At 39.8% G+C, this 19,518-nt stretch overlaps 1 long non-coding RNA gene across 10 annotated transcripts in view; it reads left to right on the top strand.

Annotated features, from left to right (window-relative positions):
- Window positions 1-6,298: 6,298 nt before the first annotated feature.
- Window positions 6,299-19,518, top strand: part of LOC309623775 — a 103,380-nt gene continuing 90,160 nt past the window's right edge. For all 10 annotated transcript variants that reach the window (XR_014241617.1, XR_014241618.1, XR_014241619.1 and 7 more), the window contains exon 1: window positions 6,299-9,433. This is a non-coding gene — a long non-coding RNA (uncharacterized lncRNA). The remainder of the gene's footprint in view (window positions 9,434-19,518) is intronic.

The following is a 19,518-nucleotide window of genomic DNA, read 5'->3' as shown; positions in this document are numbered from 1 at the left end:
GTTCCTTCCATCTCTAATATTCTCTAAGTAAAGGGCTCTTGTGCACAATAAAATTTAAAACATAAGAATCATCGAGGGGGCTTGTTAAAAATGCAGATTCTTAGGTATCATTGTTGGAGGTTCTGATTCAGTTGGTTTGAGTGAGGCAAGAGAACCTGTATCATAAATGGGTGCATACCCATGGCCATTTTGATGACCTCATTTTGAGAAACTGATTCTCTTTCCAGCCTCAGATAACAGATGTCATAACCATTTTTGGCCACCAGGGTACCGTTGCTGCCCTGCCCTCAGTGGTGTGAAGTTGTAAGGGGCTGACCAGACCCAGAGGCCTGTGCTTTGATAGTTTGCTTCTGATCCCATCCTCAGTATTAACTGTCACTTAGTTAATGTAGCTGCTGAGGAAAACCAGATAATCGAGCTTAAAATTAGGTGCCCTGCATTTGTACCTATGAGTCATTAAGTTTTCATCTCAGGCTGGGTAGGGGCGAGGGGAGGACTTCCATTTTCTCCTGTAGTCTAAACTGCATAAATGAGCCACGGCTATCTTAGACCCTGTTTGGAGGTCTCTTACTCGTTGTTCGTGTTCTTTGTCATCCTAAGAGTCAAGTTTCTGGAAGGGCGACATCAGGAGAAGTGGCAGATTTCTGTGTAAATATGTTAACATTTCATAGTGAAGTTTGGGGTCAGGGCTGTCCCTGACTTCTCTTTTAAATTTCTTTATTTTTTAAACAGTTGTATTGATGTATAATTCACATGCCATACAATTGACTCTTTTGAAGTACATGCAATTCAGTGGTTTTTAGTAAAATCTGTGAATTTATAGAGTTGTATGCACCTATCATGTAATCTAATTTTTGAACATTTCCATCACCCTCCAAAAGAAACCTTGTGCCTATTTGGAATCACTCTCATTCGCACCCCCAGACCCATTCAACCGATAATTTACTTCTTACCTCTATAGATTTGCCTTTTGTAGACATTTCATATAAATGGGCTCATACCGTATGTGGTCTCTTGTGTCTAGCTTCTTTTATCTAGCGTAATGTTTTTGAGGTTATGCAGTAGCATGTATCATATTGCCAAAGAATATTCTATAGTATGGATATACTACATTTTATTTATCCATCCACCAATTAATGGACATTTGGTTTGTTTCCACGTTTTCGCCGCTCTGGCTGATGTGTGCATGTAGTTTTAATTTCACTTGGGTGGTTACCTAGGGGTAATTACCTGGGTCATATGATGAATCAGTGTTTCAAAGTAGCAGTTTCGAATTTGACAATTCCACCAGCAATGCATGAGGATTCCAGTTTCTCCGTATCCTTGCCAACGCTTGTTATTATTGGATACAAGTCCTTTATTGGATATATGATTTTCAAATATTTTTTCCTAGTTCATGGCACGTCTTTACTTTTTTAATGGTGTCTTTTGAAATGCATTATTTTTTATCTGAATGAAGCCCAGCTTATTTTTTTCTTTTATCAATATACTTTTTGGTGTCATAGCTAAGAAATCTTCGCCTGACCCAACATCAGTGTCTTGATGCTTACCTAAAATCTTGTAGGCTTTGTTCAATAGGAAGTGACCAGTGACACCTACTATTTAGTGCCTTGTTTAAACAGATGAAAGATGAATATGCACGTTGTGGCCTGAACCTACTCTAATGAAAGCTTGCCGACAGTTTTCCTAAGGTCGTGAAGGTGCCGCAGCCAGACTGGACTCCTCCATCACCATGCCATGGCCTTCTGAGCATCTCTTCCTCATCTTAGTGCCTGCCAGCAGCAGAGGAAGTAGAACATAGGTCTTTCATGTACCTTTTTGTACTATGAGGTAGCACTGTGCCCTCCTTACTTTTTCAGAGCCTTAGGTAGAGGACCCTACCCTGAGGTGCCACAGCTGGAGGAACACAGCCCTTCTCTTTCTATAGGTTTTAGAGTGAGATATCGGGACAGTAGCTCACTCTCAGGCAACGAAAAACCAAACCAAAAACCACCCACTACCTTAGGGTTTTGTCCTAAGAATATGCTGGTTGCAGCCTCTGTAGGTAGACACCAGGCGTCCCTGAGAGCTTCTGATAGACTTGATACTTCTCCCCAATCCTGTTGTGTCTCTCCTGCTTTCCTAAAATACTAAGTAGTTTGTGTCCACTTTCAGTTCTGGATTTTTCCCACTGCGTTTAGACTGGGAGAAACGTTATCAAATCCCAGCTTCATGAATGCCTGATTATCACTTGTAACTTTTGTCTCTTGAGCCTAGAAGGCATCTCTTGTGTATAAATGACACTGGACGTTAATATGCACCCTAAACTTGAATACAGTGCACATCTAGTAACAGCTTGTATAAAACGTGTTACTCCCCGAAGTAGTCCTAACACCTTATAATTGAAAAAGTGAGTTATAATTGACCAAATGCTTTCACAAATAGGATCCCTTTTGATCCTCACATCTCTGTGGGGAATTACTGCTCCTTTTTTAAAAAAATAAATTAATTTTATATTTATTTATTTTTGGCTGCGTTGGGTCGTTGCTGCGCGTGGGCTTTCTCTAGTTGAGGCGGGCGGGGGCTACTCTTCTTGCGGTGCGCGGGCTTCTCATTGCGCTGGCTTCTCTTGTTGCGGAGCACGGGCTCTAGGCGCGCGGGCTTCCGTCGTTGTGGCACACAGGCTCAGTAGTTGTGGCGCATGGGCTCAGTGGCTCCGCGGCATGTGGGATCTTCCCGGACCAGGGCTCGAACCCGTGTCTCCTGCATTGGCAGGCGATTCCTAACCACTGTGCCACCAGGGAAGTCCCTACTGCTCCTTTTCTACGTATGAAGAAAACGTCTGGACTTCCCTGGTGGTACGGTGGTTAGGAATCGCCTGCCAATGCAGGAGACACGGGTTCGAGCCCTGGTCCGGGAAGATCCCACATGCCGCGGAGCCACTGAGCCCATGCGCCACAACTACTGAGCCTGCGCTCTAGAGCCCGCGAGCCACAACTACTGAGCCCACGTGCCTAGAGCCTGTGCTCTGCAACAAGAGAAGCCACTGCAATGAGAAGCCCGTGCACCGCAACGAGGAGTAGCCCCCGCCCGCCGCAACTAGAGAAAGCCCACGTGCAGCAACGATGACCCAACGCAGACAAAAATAAAATATAAACAAAGAAACAAAAAAAGACTTGTCAGAAGTCATTTATCCCCAAATATAGGATTTCTAACATCAAATTTGTTGCCTTGCATGTAGCATCATGCTTCCTCTCCAAAGTAATAAAACTGAATTTTTGTAATTTTAAGCATATTAGACATGCCATGTTATGTTAGACCTATGGTTAATCTATAAGCAGTCATTTACATTTGGAATGAGATCTGTAGACAGCGATATATATTCACTTTTTAGGACTTATTTCCTTCTCCAGCTTCTATTTCTTGCTACAAAGTAAAACGTTTTGTTTCCTGTTAAAGGAGTTCTAGGCATTGTCAGTGGGTAAGGTTTGTGGTGGTAGCCAGAGTACAGAGATCCTGAACGTGGGGACATCCTTTTGCCATTAAATTTCTACTGTGCCCGAAGCTGGGTTGAATAGTTTTAGGCTGTTTGAGGTCCCAGGAAGACTCTTTGCCCACCCAGGGAGCAAAAGGCCCAGGAAAATTTCCATGTGATTTTAGCTGGACCCCATTTACTGGATGATTCATCCCTCCTTTCCTTAATTCCACGCCAGCTTTCTTCACCTAGGTTTTCTCCTTTTCCCGAGACCATTCTTATCGTGATCTCTTGTTTCACCACCTGTGGCTTAGGACCATATTTCTCCAAGTGTGGGCCCTTGAGCAGAAACATCAGTTTGTTAGAAATAGAAATTCGGAACCCACAAAATCTGCTTAGTCAGAAACTCGAGGGGATGGGGCCCAGCAGTCTGTCTTTGACACACCTTCCAGGTGATTCTGATGCATGCTCAAGTTTGAGAACCATTGGTGCAGTAGTTAATTTTTTTTTTTTTTTTTTTTTTTTAGCATTCCTTTAACCTTTCAAAGTGATTTATGAATTTCATCTGACTTACCACCCTTTAGGACAGCATTTTTCTCGCAGTGCTTTGTTTTTGGCCAAAATAAAGGGTTCCGTGGTCAGCTGGCATGGGAAAGACTACATTCTTATGCGTACTTACTCTGTGCCCCCCATACCCTACCCCCAAAGTAGGTAAGGATTCTGGGGTCAGTTGCCAGGTTTCAAATTTTAGCTCTATCATTTAGTAGCTACTATTACTGCCACCTACTTACCTTAGTGATCTTTGGGGGAGTTACTTTCCTCTCTGAGCCTTTACTGTCTAGCTTGTAAACTCATGGAATAAAATGGCAATTACTTCTGTAGGAAGTTGTGAAGACTAAACAAAGTCATGCACATACAGTGACTCAGGTGGTGTTTGGCACGTGGAGAGCTTCCTTGAATGTCGTGGATCATACTGGCTATGACCCTTGTCATTGCCAGGACTGTACTAAATAAATAAATAACTCTCCGTCGGTTATCTCTGGCGCTTGGCATTTCACTGCTCATTTCTAAACCTGAACATTTGCCGTGTGCTCCATTTTTCAATATTATACAAATGAGACTAGTTTTCACTAATATCCCGAGATAAACTATATTTGAAATTTTGCTTATTTCTTCCTTTTGTTTTCTGCCACCAAGCCACTTTCCTATCTGGGGCAGAATATTTCTTTTGATAGTGATTTAATATTTTAAGCCTTTGTTGAAGAATGTTGTCTAAGATGTGTCGAAAGTCTAAAATATTATTTCCTGCCTCAGTTTATTTACCACTTCAAAAAATTTCAGGTGTTTTATATCTATTTCTCTTTATAGATACAGAATCTACCTATAGATATAGAATTAATACAGATATCTATAGATTCTATGACTTTACGGTGTTTCTTCTATTAGGTTATTTTTACTTCAGTGTCTGAGTCTATTCTTAATTAAAAATTCCCTCAACCTACCCTATACTTCCAACAAATCCACAATGAATCTTATTTTATTGGGTCTTCTCCGGAGCCTTTGTAGGAGCCAAATTTGGGGCTATTTGGATGATTCTATCTAACTTTGCCTACAGATTCATAGTCGTCCTCAAGAGCATCCAGAACTCTGGTTGGATACCATTCCATCCTGGTGATTTATTTCACTTTTGTCAGTTAGGACGAGTACAACCCTTGCATTTTTCTTTCTTTACTTTAGCATAGTTGGACTGCTTCATAACAACATTTGTATCCAAATATCCTCTTCAGTAAAATATATCAGAATTTTGATTTATTCTCTTTTCTATCTTTTATTCATCCATGTACTCATGTTTGTAAGTCCAACTGATTCTTGGCTGGCTTTCTACCAATAATAAAAGAAAAAAACAACAACCAGAAAGTCCTTAAATTTTTTTTTTTTTTTAGCATTCCTTTAACTCTACAAAGCGATTTATGAATTTCATCTGTCTTACCATCCTTTAGGACAACATTTTTCTCACAGACTTTTGTTTTTGGCCAAAATAAACGGTTCCGTGGTGAGCTGGCATGGGAAAGACTACATTCTTATGCGTACTTACTCTGTGCCCCCCATACCCTACCCCCAAAGTAGGTTAGTGATTCATAATTCGCAGTGGCATTTTGAAAGATTCTGAGATGTACTGCATAAAGAATCTAATAGATTAACTTTGACCTATTCACCCCCTCCCCTCCCCGCATAAACACCTATCATCATCCCATGAGCTAATGTTGGATAGGACACCTCTGTGACCTTTTGGTTTAGGAGTTTCCTTATTCTCTTTTGGTCAGTCTTTGTGTGTTTAGATGTACTTCTCTTTTTGTCTTTGCTTATTTATTTCATTGCTAGTTAGACTTGCTGGGTCTTTTTTCCTTTTGCATTCTCAATATTCATTTGAAAATTTTGTACTTGAACTTTCTGTAACACATCTTTGAAACGATTCCTTTCCTCTTTCTGTCATCTGGTCTCTGAGTGATTGTCTTTTTGTTTTCATGTTTCTTTAGAGTGTTAGCCCTGGATTGGGTCAGATAACTTATGGGGAGTACTTACAATGAGTTTTAGGTCTTGTACTTGTGAATATTTCTTTTTTCCATTTATGCTTTTCCCATACTTATTTTTTTGATAGGCTTCTGTGACCCAAGTTGAAATTTTATAATAATTTACTTTGAACAACAGAATAACTTTTGTTATCTTTCTGTATTCTATGTTGAAATGGTTATTTTCACACTTTTAATAAGAATGCTACTTTGGTACTACTGGTGGTTATAATGGTTTCAGCTGTTTTTTTAATTTACTTAATAGTTGATGTAAGATTTTTAAGCTTCATTGCTTGTGATAGGGAATTAGCAACTAAAATAGTATGTTAACATTTATATTTTCCAGTGAACCTACTCAGAAATTCACTTTTCCTTCACAGAATTTGTAACAGAACTTCATATTGCCTTGCAGTGCTTACTGCATACAAGCTATGCTCTTGTTTCTGCTTGCAGGCTCTTGCCAGGTGTCATTTTGTCAATGACACCCATTCCTACCACTGCATTTGAAGTTGCAGACCTCCTTCCCCACACTACCTGTTCCCCTCTCTACTTCATTTTTGCCTTTTGTGTTGATCAATATGCAACAAACTATGCATTTTATTTATTCATTGTGTTTGTTCTCCTTTAATACAAGGTGAACTCCCTGAGGGCAAGTGTTTTCATCTGTTTGGTCACTGCTTTACCTCTACTGTCTAGAACAGTGTGACACATTATGGGTGCAGAGTAAGTTTTTTATTGAAGTACAGTTGATTTACAATGTTAATTTCTGCTGTACAGCAAAGAGACTCAGTTACATATATATGCATTCTTTCTCATACTTTTCCATTATGGTTTATCACAGGATATTGAATTTAGTTCCCTGTGCTGTATAGTAGGACCTTGTTGTTTATCCATCCTATATATAATAGTTTGCGTCTGCTAACCCCAAACTCTCAATCCATCTGTCCCCCACTGAATTCTTGATTTAAAAAAAATTTAATCTCAGGAGATGTAGAAAATGCATTCCATAACATTCAGTGTCTATTCATGATACAAAATGAACAGACTATCATTAGAAGGTATAAATATTCAGCAGATGTGATATTTAATGGTGAAACACTGAAAACATTCTTTTTTAATATTGGAAACAAGATAAGACGCCTTTCACCAACAAGATAAGATAATCCTTCTTTGCAGCATTATATAGGAAGTCTTACACAGGAAGAAAAAGAAGAATTCTTAGCATTGGAGAAGAAGAAACTGCTATCACTAGTCATTGAGGATATCTTGTCCCTGTAGAAAAACCAAAAGAATCTACAGATGAAGTATTCGAATGAATAAAAGTGGTTAGCAAGTATACTGCAAACAAAATCAATATACAAAATCAATTGCATTTCTGTACTCTGCTACAACTATTTAGAAAAGGCAATGAGATACCATTTATAATATTATCACAATTATAAAGTACCTAGGAATAACTCTAGCAAGAATAGGCAACAACTATATGGAGAAAATTATAGAACAAAGACACTTAAGAAAAACTAAAGGAATGGAGAAATAAATCTTATTTCAATAGAAAATTTCAATCCACAGAAGATGTGATTCTCCCCAAATTGTTTTAGAGGTTTTATGAAGCTAAAATGAATTTCCTTCACCTCCCTCCCCCACATAGAACATGCGAGCTGATTCTTAGCAGCAAATGGAAGAGTGAATTGGGGATTTTTGACCTACTAGATATTAAGACTCGCTATTATAAAACTCTACCAATTAAGACAGCATGGTACTGAGCAGAAATAAAAATAGATGATTGGAAGAGATTAGAGAAGCCAGGAGCACAGCCGTACATTTATGGTAAAGGGGAATATATAAATATATATGTATATGTTTTGGGGTCAACCTTTAAGTTCTCTTAGCAAATTATAGTTATACATTGCAGTGTTATCAACTAGTCACCATGCTATACATTAGAACCTCAGAACTTATTCATCTTATAGCTTAAAGTTTGTAGACTTTATTTTTTTAGAGCAGTTTTATGTTCACAACAACATTGAGTGAAAGGTACGGGGATTTCCCACGTACCCCCTGTTCCCACATATGTATAGCCTCCACCATTATCAACTACTCAGCAGAGAAGTATATTTGTTACAATTGATGAATCTACATTTACACTTCATTAGCACCCAAAGTCCATAGTTTACATTAGGATTCACGCTTGGTGTTGTATGTTCTATGGGTTTTGACTAATGACATTATCCACCATTATGGTATCACTTAGTTGGAATCAAAGAGTATGTAGCCTTTCAGATTGGCTTCTTTCACTTAGTAATAAGCGTTTAAAGTTCTTGCATATCTTTTCATGGGTTGATGGCTTATTTCTTTTTAGTGCTGAATAATATTCCATTATCTGGATGCACCAGTTTGTTTACCCATTCATCTACCGAAGGGCATCTTGGTGGCTTCCAAGTTTTGGCAATTATGAATAAAGCTGCTATGAAACATCTGTGTCCAGGTTTTTGATGTGGACACAAGTTTTCAACTCCTTTGTGTAAATACCAAGGAGTCCGATTGCTGGATCGTATAGTAAGAGTATGTTTAGTTTTGTAAGACACTGCCAAACTCTCTTCCAGAATGGCTGTACTATTTTGCATTCCCACCAGCAATGAATGAGCGTTCCTATTACTTCACATTCTTGCAAGTATTTGGGGCTGTCAGTGTTTGGATTTTCATTTTTCTAATAGGTAGGAGCATTGTCTTTAATTGGCGGGGGGGGGGGGAATAAAGGAAGTAACTCAGATATTCATTAATATCAATAGAATGATCTTGATTAAGCATGGTCAGTCCCTGAACTAGTGTCCTCCCGGACTGGGGAGTGCAGCGCGGGGCGGGGACTCGCAGAGAGGAGAACAGCGCATCAACCCCAGCGAGAGGCGCGCAGGTCTCGGGATGCGGAAGGCGGGCCGGCGCCGCGCTCCTCTCCGCCCCCGCGAGCGAGACGGTCACGTGCAGCGGAGGAGCTGACCTCCGCGGGCGGGCCTGGGAGGGGCGCCGCGCAGGTGGTTCAGGGTCGCCCGAGGCTAGGCGCGAGGCGGGCACTTGCGCAGCGCGGGGCGGAGTGCGAGCCGGGGCCGGAACCGCCGCGGGTGGGGAAGGGCGGGGAGGAGCCTGGGAGCGTGCCGGCCGCCGCAGGGGGAGGGGCGGGGCGGAGCCGCGGCGCGCGCGCCCGTCGGAGGGGGAGGGACAGAGCAGCCATTGGGCGCGCTCAGTGTGGCCGCTGCGAGCGTGGGGCGAGCGTGGACCGCGGCGCGGCAGTGCGACTCCTTCCCGGCCCTTCTCCCCTCCCCAGGCGAGGGCACCGTGTGGCGGCGGCGGGGCCAGCGAGGCCGGAGGAGGCGGCTGTGCCCGGGCATGGTGGTCTGGGGCAACGCGGAAGGTGAGCGACCCCCGGGCCGGCGGCGGGGGTGGGGGCGGGGTGGGACTGGCCTCGCGTCGCCGGGCGGCGGCCCAAGCGCGGGCGGCCTGAGGCGGGGCGGGGGCGGCGCGCCGGCCCGGCCCCCGCGGCTCTTGGTCTCGCGGCCTGGGCGGCCCGCGAGGAAAAAAAAAAAAAAAAAGAACTTAAAAATTGAGAGTTGCATATATAATAAAATGGCATGAAACTATACACAAGCATTGTCCCAAAACCAGTTTGCTGGTTTTGATACTGTAATATAGTTAGGTAAGATGTAACCATTGGAGGAAACTGGATGAAGCATACATAGGACTTCTCTGTACTATTTTTGCAACTTCTTTTTTACCTCTGATTTTTTCAAAATGAAAAAAAAAGTCAACAATTTTAGTGCTGTTTTCTTGTAGATGAAATAGTGTCCCGCCATGAAAGCAATGAATTACTGATAAAAACCGAGGGCTACATCTCAAAAACATCATATTGAATAAAAAAGCAAATAGCATAAAAAGATATAGTATAAAGCTCAGAACATACAACCTAAACAATATGTTATTTAGAGATACAGCTATGAGAAAATTAACAAGAAAAGCAAGTGAATGATAAGACACAAACTTGAAGATAATGTTTATCTCAAAGGACTAACGGAGGGTATGTGACCAAGAAAAGGGATTCAGGGTCCTCAAAGGTGATTGTAATGTTCTTTTCCTTAAATTTTTATTAATCACTATTTTATAACAACTCTGAAGTCTTAAAAATGTATAAACCTGATCTTTAGCATTTAATAATCACCTTTATTGAAAAGAGTAAAATTAAGTGAAAGGTGAATAAAATTCAACAACATTAAACATGTTTGATAGAGCATATAATTATAAGAGCATCTAAGAGAAGATTGGGTTCTAGTTTAAATTCTGGTCTGACTAATTTGGGGTTAGTAGGTTTTGGTCAGTGGTTTTTGAAGGGCGGTCCCTGGGCCAGCAGCATTAGTACCACTTAGATATTTGTTAGAAACGTAAATTCTCAGACCTTCCCCCAGACCTACGCTCTTGGGGAAGGGCCCAGCACTCTCTATTTTAACACAAACCCTCCAGGAGGTTCTGATGTGCACAGACTTTTGAGAGTCACCAGGAAGTTCAACTTTCTCACCCATAAAATTAGAAGATAAAACTAGATCAGTATTTCCCAAAGTGTGGTATATGTAGTACTGATCATGTGCAAGATGTTTTTAAGTGATAGACACATCACCATTTAAAATTTTATTTATTGTAATGTTTGTTAGACTAGTACAGATAGCTTACCAAACCCATAAGTTCACTGATGTTGTGTCATACATTGCTAAGTTAAAAAAAAAAAAGGAAAGGAATCAACTTAATGTAAATATAAATAATAAGGCAAAATAGTAAGGTATGTATAGCAGAAAGTAACACAGCATTGTACATCAACTATACTCCAATAAAAATTTTAAAAGTAAGGTGATATGAGAATATCACAAAATTCCTGGGGTTAGTTCTTAGATATTAAAGTTTCAGTAGTCCTGAAGAGGATCAGTCTTGAAAATATTTTCCATTCTAAAATTCTGAGACTTCATATGCTTGCTTTTCTTACAGATCTGCCTCCTTAATTTTGCTTTTTAAAATTCAAGCTAATACGTTAAAAATTTAGTCCACACAGCTTGTGTTGGGAGAGGAATGGCCTGTTAATGTGCTTTTGTATTGGGGGATACTTATCTGAGATTGAAAATTTAACCGTAGTTAATGGAAAGTGTGGATAATTCACATGCGAATCATTAAAATTAAATATATTAAGGAGAAATCTGTTTTGAAAACATAATTTAATTTTAGAAGCACTTTCTTTCACTACGTGTAGTATTTATAGTGGAATAGGCAGATGGTTTTATGTAAGGAAATGAAATGAGGTTTGTGGACAGTAAGAAACATATTTTGATAATTAGGGATTTAGACTTTGAAAAGTCTATACAAGTTATAAACAGCTACAACATGACCGGCCCTTTTGTTAAAAAGTAAATTGATTTATTTATTTATTTATTTTTGGCTGCGTTGGGTCTTTGTTGCCGTGTGTGGGCTTTCTCTAGTTGCGGCGAGCGGGGACTACTCTTCATTGCGGTGCGTGGGCTCTAGGCGCGCGGGCTTCAGTAGTTGTGGCACTTGGGCTCAGTAGTTGTGGCTCGTGGGCTTAGTTGCTCCGCAGCATGTGAGATCTTCCTGGACCAGGGCTCGAACCCGTGTCCCCTGCATTGGCAAGTGGATTCTATACCACTGCGCCACCAGGAAAGCCCCTGACTGGCCTTTTTAACTGGCATTATAAATAGCTTTTTTGCGATGTAGTTCACATACAGTTCACCCACTTAAAGTGTACAATTCAGAGGTTGTGTATAGCCAGAGAGTTGTGCAGCCATCACCGTGCACAATTCTAGAACATTTCATTACCCCAGAAAGCAACCCTATATCCATTAGCAATTATTCTCCATTCCCTCTACACTCTCAACCCTAGGCAACCACTTATCTACATCTTATTTCTATGGATTTGCCTATCCTGGGCATTTCATATAAATAGAATTTATATTTCATATAAACATAATGATATGTAGCCTCTTGTGACTGGCTTCCTTAATATAATATGTTCAAGGTTCATCCGTATTGTAGCATGTATCAGTACTTTATTCCTTCTTATTGCTGAATAATATTCTGTTCTATTGATATTATATGTCACTTGATGGACATTTGGGTTGTTTGCACTTCTTGTCTTTTATGAATAATGTTGCATGTATGAACATTCATGTACAAGGGTCTGTGTGAAAGTATGTTTTAATTTCTGTTTTATACCTCGGAGTGGGATTTCTGGGTCAGATGATGACTGTGTTTAACATTGTAAGGAACTGACTGGATCTAAAATGCATTCTCATTCAAAGCAAAATTACAAGTTTGCTGAAAACTTAAATACATTTCTGTTCTAATTTATAATAAGGTACCAATTTTGTTTGTCAATGGTTTTATTACAGAATATCTCTCTAAAATGATATTTGGCAAAAATCATCATTAAAATACATGTTTTTGAAAACAGCAGCTTACAAACGGCTGTTCTACATCACAGTTTATCATCATTTATCAAAATTGTCACATCTTCTGTGACATGGTTCTTTCTCTGCATATTTTATCGCTGCCTGTGTCGTTTAGCATTTAGGGGAAAAAAATGTCATGGAATCTGCTTCCTGAGCTGATGATTGAATTCAGATTGTTTTGGTTGACTTTTACAAATAAATTACATGTTAAGAAACTGATGGTAGTTTTTTTTCTAAAATTCTCGTTTCAGCAGTAATAAAAAACATACTTCTAAAATAAAAACATAACATTTTGTAGTCTAGCTGCATCTGACACTTGATATTTTGCTGTGTGGCCCTATTAATATTTTGAAGTTATAAGGAGAGATACTATTTTGTGTAATGAGAATTTATGTTCAGTAAATTGTTAATATTTGACTTTGTCTTACTTTCTTCTAATGCTTTCCTGAAGGCTTATGTACTAAATTACCTACCTTTAGATTTCTTTTTAGGAAAGGTGTTCAAGATATTTCTTTTTCATACCTACTTGTGAAATGAGGTTTTTAGCACCTCCTTGTTATGAAGGAATATTTCTGAAAAAAATAAGATAAACAACTAAATGCAGTGAATAACTGAAGTAATAGAGAAGTGGTAGTATAGAAAAAAGATGCTCCTCAGGGAAGAGAAAGAAAAAATACCAGTTGGACTTGAATGGATAAGATTTACTTAAAGCCTTTCATTGCTGCATGAAGGATAAACAAAAAGAGTAGTAAGGCAGCATGAGGCAATCAGTGTCCTTGTAAAGAAGACAAGAAATATCCTTAATCTCTGAATCTATAACTATATGATTCTACACGTAGATCAGCTAAAATCATCCTTTGTTTTATTTCTAGTAGGGATAAGCTGTTCTATGCACAATATTGTAATGGATGTTTGTAGTGAAGACTTGAAGCATTTGGATCATTTGGGAAGTAGACTCAGACAGGGTTTAGTGTGTAGAATACTTGTAAGCATGTGCCCTTGGGAACAACATAGTGGGAGGGAGGCAGAGGCGTCAGGATTGGGCAGAAGCTTACGTCAAAGTGTCTCCTTGGCCAGCCTTCCAAGAGACGTTTGTTGATAGCTTGGATGTGGGGTATGACAGAAAGAGGTGTCAGGATGATTTCAAGGATTTCAGCCTAACTAACTAGAAGGACGAAGTTGTCATCAACTTCATCCTTTGAAAGGAGGTTTGGTGGAGAAGATCTGCAGTTAGTTGGGCCTGTTAAACGTTCGAGATCTGTAAAACATCTATTGGCAGAGGATGAGTTGGTGAGTCCATATGTGAAACTGGAGCCCAGGAAAGAGGTCTGCAGTATATATAAATATGGGGGTGGTCAGCATAGGATAGATGCTAATTAGACCAGGAGACTAGCTGAGACCACCAAGTGAGCATGTGTAGACTGACTTGAGGATGAGACAGGGCTGAGTCCTGGGACACTTCAGCGCTTAGAAATTGGGGCAAATAGGGGAAATCAGCGGAGGAGACTGGGATGGAGCCCCAGGACCCAGCACACTGCTTAACAGCAGTGGGTAGTAGATGTTTATTTCGTGGATAAATGTCCAAAGGGGAGGGAAAATAACATAGGACAATGATGAATTTTATTTCTCCAGGTAGAATAAATTAAAAGGTGAAAAATAGGATCAACTGTTATCTATCTCCTTGGTGAATGGGTGGGGAGTGAGTCATGGAAATTAGAATAAAAATAGATGTGTTCTTTTCTATAAAAATAGATGTGTATACCTATAAAATAGGAACCGTTCCTTTTAATAAACTGAAGTATTTTTAATGCATTTACTTTCTTTTAATCTTTATGGTACCTATTGTGCTTGTGTGGCTAATTCTTCGAGAAACTGTATAAAAATGTCCCTTGTGTATAGAGATGAATCCAGTTCTTCAGATTGATTATTTCTATTGTTTGTGAATATGCTTTAAGGTAGCACATTAAGTAGTTGAAACTCATTTGAGAAATTATCCTATATTTGTATCTCTCTTCTTTGTACTAAATGACAGAAGAATTTCATTTATATATTTGCTTCCATATATTTGATAATTTACAGTAGAATTTTCATTGTTCTTCATGGTTAAAATTGGTACTAAAAGTGATTTGGAAATTGTGTTGAGCATGTATCTTGCTAAACTATAGAAGACAGACATTTTGTTCAAGGATTTTATATTCTAGGTGAAAAAGTTAAAACATTTATGGAAAGGTACATAAACAATTTTCTTGGGAAAATATACAGTTATGTCATTGAAACTCTGAGTCCTGTCTTACACTGAGTGGGACATTTATTAAAGAATAGACTGAAAGTAGAAATATCTGTAAACTTGAATTTTGACAGAATGAAAGAATAATACAAAAATCAAGCTCACAAACTCAGCTGCCTTGATGTGGATGAAGCTTCTGTGAACAGACAGCTACTGTCCTTGAATAATAGTTCACATATCTTTTATTTATTTATTTATTTATTTTTGGCTGTGTTGGGTCTTCGTTTCTGTGCGAGGGCTTTCTCTAGTTGTGGCGAGCGGGGGCCACTCTTCATCGCGGTGCGCGGGCCTCTCACTGTCTCGGCCTCTCTTATTGTGGAGCACAGGCTCCAGACGCGCAGGCTCAGTAGTTGTGGCTCGCGGGCTCAGTTGCTCCGCGGCATGTGGGATCTTCCCAGACCAGGGCTCGAACCCGTGTCTCCTGCATTGGCAGGCAGATTCTCAACCACTGCACCACCAGGGAAGCCCACATATCTTTTAAAGTGAATTAAGCTTTGGTTGTATTGGACCTGACCTGTCGGTGAGAAGGAGATGGCTGAGTCCAGGGAGGCGTGTGAGCTTTCTCAAGACAGACTGGAGTCGCTGGTGACTGAGACAAGTAGTGAAACGTTATTTCAAGGGTTGAAATGTGAATAGGAACCAGTGATTTAACAATGCTCATCTCTAACTTTAAGCCTTTTCTTGAGCCAGAAACCTTGGTTTTTTATGAGAGTTTGAGATTCCCTGAAGATACAACCTAGGTTGGACAGTTACCCGGATCTATTATATATTTAAGCTCAGGAAAGTTATGTGAACTGTGTTACTGCTTCTTGTTTTTGTGAATTTTTGGTCCAGGCTTTCAGAAAGACCTGAGCTGAACTCTAGGACAAAGCTTGTGGTGACCACCATTGCTGTTTCAAGCCACTGTCCTCTGTGTTTCTTTCTGTCATTCAGGAATTTTGTTGTCATAGCTCCTCTATTACTGACGTTTGTGTGTGTGTGTGTGTGTGTGTGTGTGTGTGTGTGTGTGTGTGTGTGTGTGTGTAGGGGGTGTCCTTCATTTGTAAATTCTGTAATCTTTGGACCTTGGATGGAGATGGTAAATACAGAAGTCTTAGAATAGAATTGGTCCCAAACTATTTTGAGAGAAAACGCAAAGCATATTAAAACTTACATTTTCAATTAAAGCATAGGGAAACCATTCACAAAAAGGGTGCAGAAGTTGATGCTGTTGTTTATTGTGTTATATGCTGGTTATAGACCTTCATTTTACGGTTATTTCTCTGAAATGCAGTAAAAAAACCCAAAAAAACAGAAAACAATGCCTAGCACCATAGCAGCCCGTATGAAATGAGGCATATGCTGTTTCTAAGACTCACAGCATGTTTTTCTGATACTGTGTTTGCCCATAAACATGTTGATGGTAGGTGCTGTCTGTGGCAGGGGCGGTTTTCCTATGGAAATCCTCTCTTGAACATACTGGTTTCTGATTCCCCTTGAGGAAGAATGAAGCTCCTTTTTGCTTCCTTAGCAAATTTGATACTTCAGGTATTAATAACATAGCCAGTGGTTGATATGTATCTTGATGACTTACAGGTCATCATGATGGCTGCTCTGTCATAAGTTGCTGTGGTTTCAGAGTACGTTAGAACTCTACGCAGCGTTTTGAGGTGGGAGGGAGCTGAGGTGTAATGAAAGAGAAATTCCCTGCACAGCAGTGGTGATGCCTTAATGATAAAATCATCTTGCTCGGTCTCAAAATCCCTGGGTCTGCCAGCAACAGCATTAGATGTGAAGTCTGACCTGGGCTTCCATTTTGATTTTGCCATTAAAAGCGTTATGACTTTGCCCTCAGCACTTCTGCGAGTCTAGAGGAATGTTAATTACTAAATGAAAACAAATTTATGAGATCCTTTTGATGGAGTAGAGTGTAATATCTGCTGAGTGCCCCAATATACATTCAGCCCTCTAGAGGAGAAGACTTATAAGTGGTAAAGAGTAGGCTGCTTTTGGAGAAGGAAGCGTGAGGTGAGATGGCAAATTTGGGAATACGTTTTCTAAGGAAGGCCTTGGAGGAGGCCATCATTCTGTAAACCTGAACTTGAGATACAGCAGTGTCCGTTTTGGGGATAGGAGGTCTCTGGGGCATTTATGATTGGGAGTGTGTGAAAATACTGATTCAGAGCCAGGAGACCCTGTGACATTGGCTGCATCTAACCCAGGTCTTTCTCATTTAGGGCCCCAGACTAGGGAAGCTACAGTTATCTTCTGAAAGATAGTAAAAAAGATGATCTTGCTGCTCTGAAAGTGAAAGAATCCAAATTTTGGTGAAGAAATGTTTTAGGGACAGGATTGCCCCCATGTTTTTAATATCACTCTTGACTGATTGTTTATTTCGCTTCTTATTTGGGAAAAAGGATATGGAAGTTCAGGTTGGGAAAATTACTTGGAAGAGTTTCTTAAGAATAACCTCATTAGATAGTTTGTGTGTAGATGTGAGAATAAAGTTTTCTTAGAAACAAATGATTTTTTTTACAGTTCAAATATTTTATTTTCCTTAAAGATAGGAGTAGATTTTATAGTTTGAGACTCTTGCTATTATTTAAGCAATAACCAATAAATGTGAGTAAGTAGCAATTATTTAGGAAGAATGATATAATGATGAACTATTGGAAAATATAAAAACTATAGATAGCATTGTGGAATTGGAAGGGACTTATCACCTGATTTTATAGACAGTTTATCTCATTATTCAGCCTCCTCACTGTAAAGTGGTAAAAATATTAGTTGATCCAGAGTTATTTTAAGGAATAAAAGAGAATTTATTCATTCAACAATTATTTATTAAGTGCTTACTAGGCGCTGAGGCACATGCAGGTTCAGAGGATGTGTCTGTGTATTAGAAAGAAGAAAATCCTGGCCTTCATGGATTTTACCGACTAAGAGGCAAGAGGCTTTACCCAGTGATGACAAACGTGATGAGGGCTTCCAGTGTGCTCCCTGCAGTGGTGTTTTAGACTGAACACAGTGCCTGATAGTTGCGGTAGAAGAAGACTAGCACCAATGTGTCTTGGATGCAAAGTACACCCATTATCGCATTTAAATCTAACACCAGGTCTATAAACTAGGTCTAGTTTCCCCCCTTTTACAGCTGAGCAATGTTGTGTTCTTTTAGGTCTGTGATCAAATCATGGTTATTAAATAAATTAATGAGTAAACTTAGACCTAAAGTATGGTCCAAGGTCTTCAGCCAGATAGTGGCAGAGCTGGCACTAGAACTGGTTTTGACTCAAGCTCAGGGCTCCTTTCATTGTACCACATTGCCCCTCAGAGCGTGCATGGGCAAATAATCGTATGTACCATGGTAGATAGGAAGAGTGCACAGTTTCAGAGATCCCATACTTGCCAATATGAAAATCATTTCACACAGTACAAATAATAACAGCGAAATCAGGGCTGCTGGCATCCTCAGTTTTAATTCCCATCGCTAGTTATATTCAATTATCCAGTGAGATGGACTTTGAGCTGTGGATTTAGTGTATTAAGTAATAGGATCCAACTCGAAGTTTTCTCTGGCAAGCTATTGGCTGTGAAGTAAATTCAAGGCTATTCATCCAAAACGTAAGGTGTCCTGAAGTAGATGTATATGTCATCTTGTCTAACGGGTGGGTTGTGTGAGAGATTTTTCTTTCCAAATTGAGTCATTGGAGACCATTGCTCCTATTACTGCCTTTGAAGTCCTGCAGCTGGTGAACCTTTGGTAGTTGAGATTTCTTTCTCAAAAACCAAAAACCAAAAACATGTATTAGAAGTATTTGTAGTCTAGTTGTGTGTGGGTTACGTGTCTTAATTAGTAAAGTTCTAGTGAATGTCTTGGGATTTTATAAAAACTTCAGTAATAACAACTAAAAATGAACATTTCTGATCCTTTCTCGTGACCCCATAATCAAATCCAAGTCAGTTTCTACTCTCTGCCTGCTATCCTCCAACTCTGAACCATCTTGAAAATAATTGTTTTTTCTAAACATTGTTAGTTTAGGGAGTTACTTGGAGTGAGAGAGTCTCTTTCCTTTGGCTTCCTTTGGGTCAGCAAAGCAGAGGAGTTAGTTTTGGAGGGTTCTCCTTCTATGCATCATCAATTTTAGTCCTTGGCAACGTCTCTAGTCCCAAAGAAATGATGTGGGACTCCCCACGTCTTCCAGAATTTTTAGAAGGCATGTGATGTAGTAACAGTACCTGTGTCTCTTCTGTAATTCATTTGGGCTCTGCAAAATGCCAAAGTGTATCTAATAGAGCAGTACAAGACATGTGCCTATTTTCTTAAAAGTCAACCTTAATTTCGTGTCACTCCAGTCTGCCGCTGGTCTACCCAATAATTAGGATTTTAAGGCTTATGAGTAGTTAGGGGCGCTCCTAGTCCAGAAAGGAGATGCAACTGAAAATATGACCTATATTGGCACTACCACTGCAGTGCTTTGGGTTTAAACATTCATCAGACAAAACTAAACTCTATGAAATGAATGCCAGGAAAGACCAGTCTCATCCTGATTTCCTGTCTGGAGTCTATTGCTATAAAAGGTGTATATGTTTATAATTCCTGCCCCTAATAGTCCCTTGCTTCTGTAGAGCAGTGTTTCTTTCCCAAGCACTTAAATATGTTTGATTTTACCCTTGCACCTGTCGTTTAAGGCAGACACACTCAAGTTGACACACAGTTTTTCTCATGACAAG

The sequence above is a fragment of the Balaenoptera borealis genome (genome assembly GCF_965194805.1).
Source record: "Balaenoptera borealis genome assembly, chromosome: 2".
Lineage (NCBI taxonomy): Eukaryota > Metazoa > Chordata > Mammalia > Artiodactyla > Balaenopteridae > Balaenoptera > Balaenoptera borealis.
The sequence above is the reverse complement of the archived record's forward strand: the minus strand, read 5'-3'. Positions and strand labels throughout refer to the sequence as shown.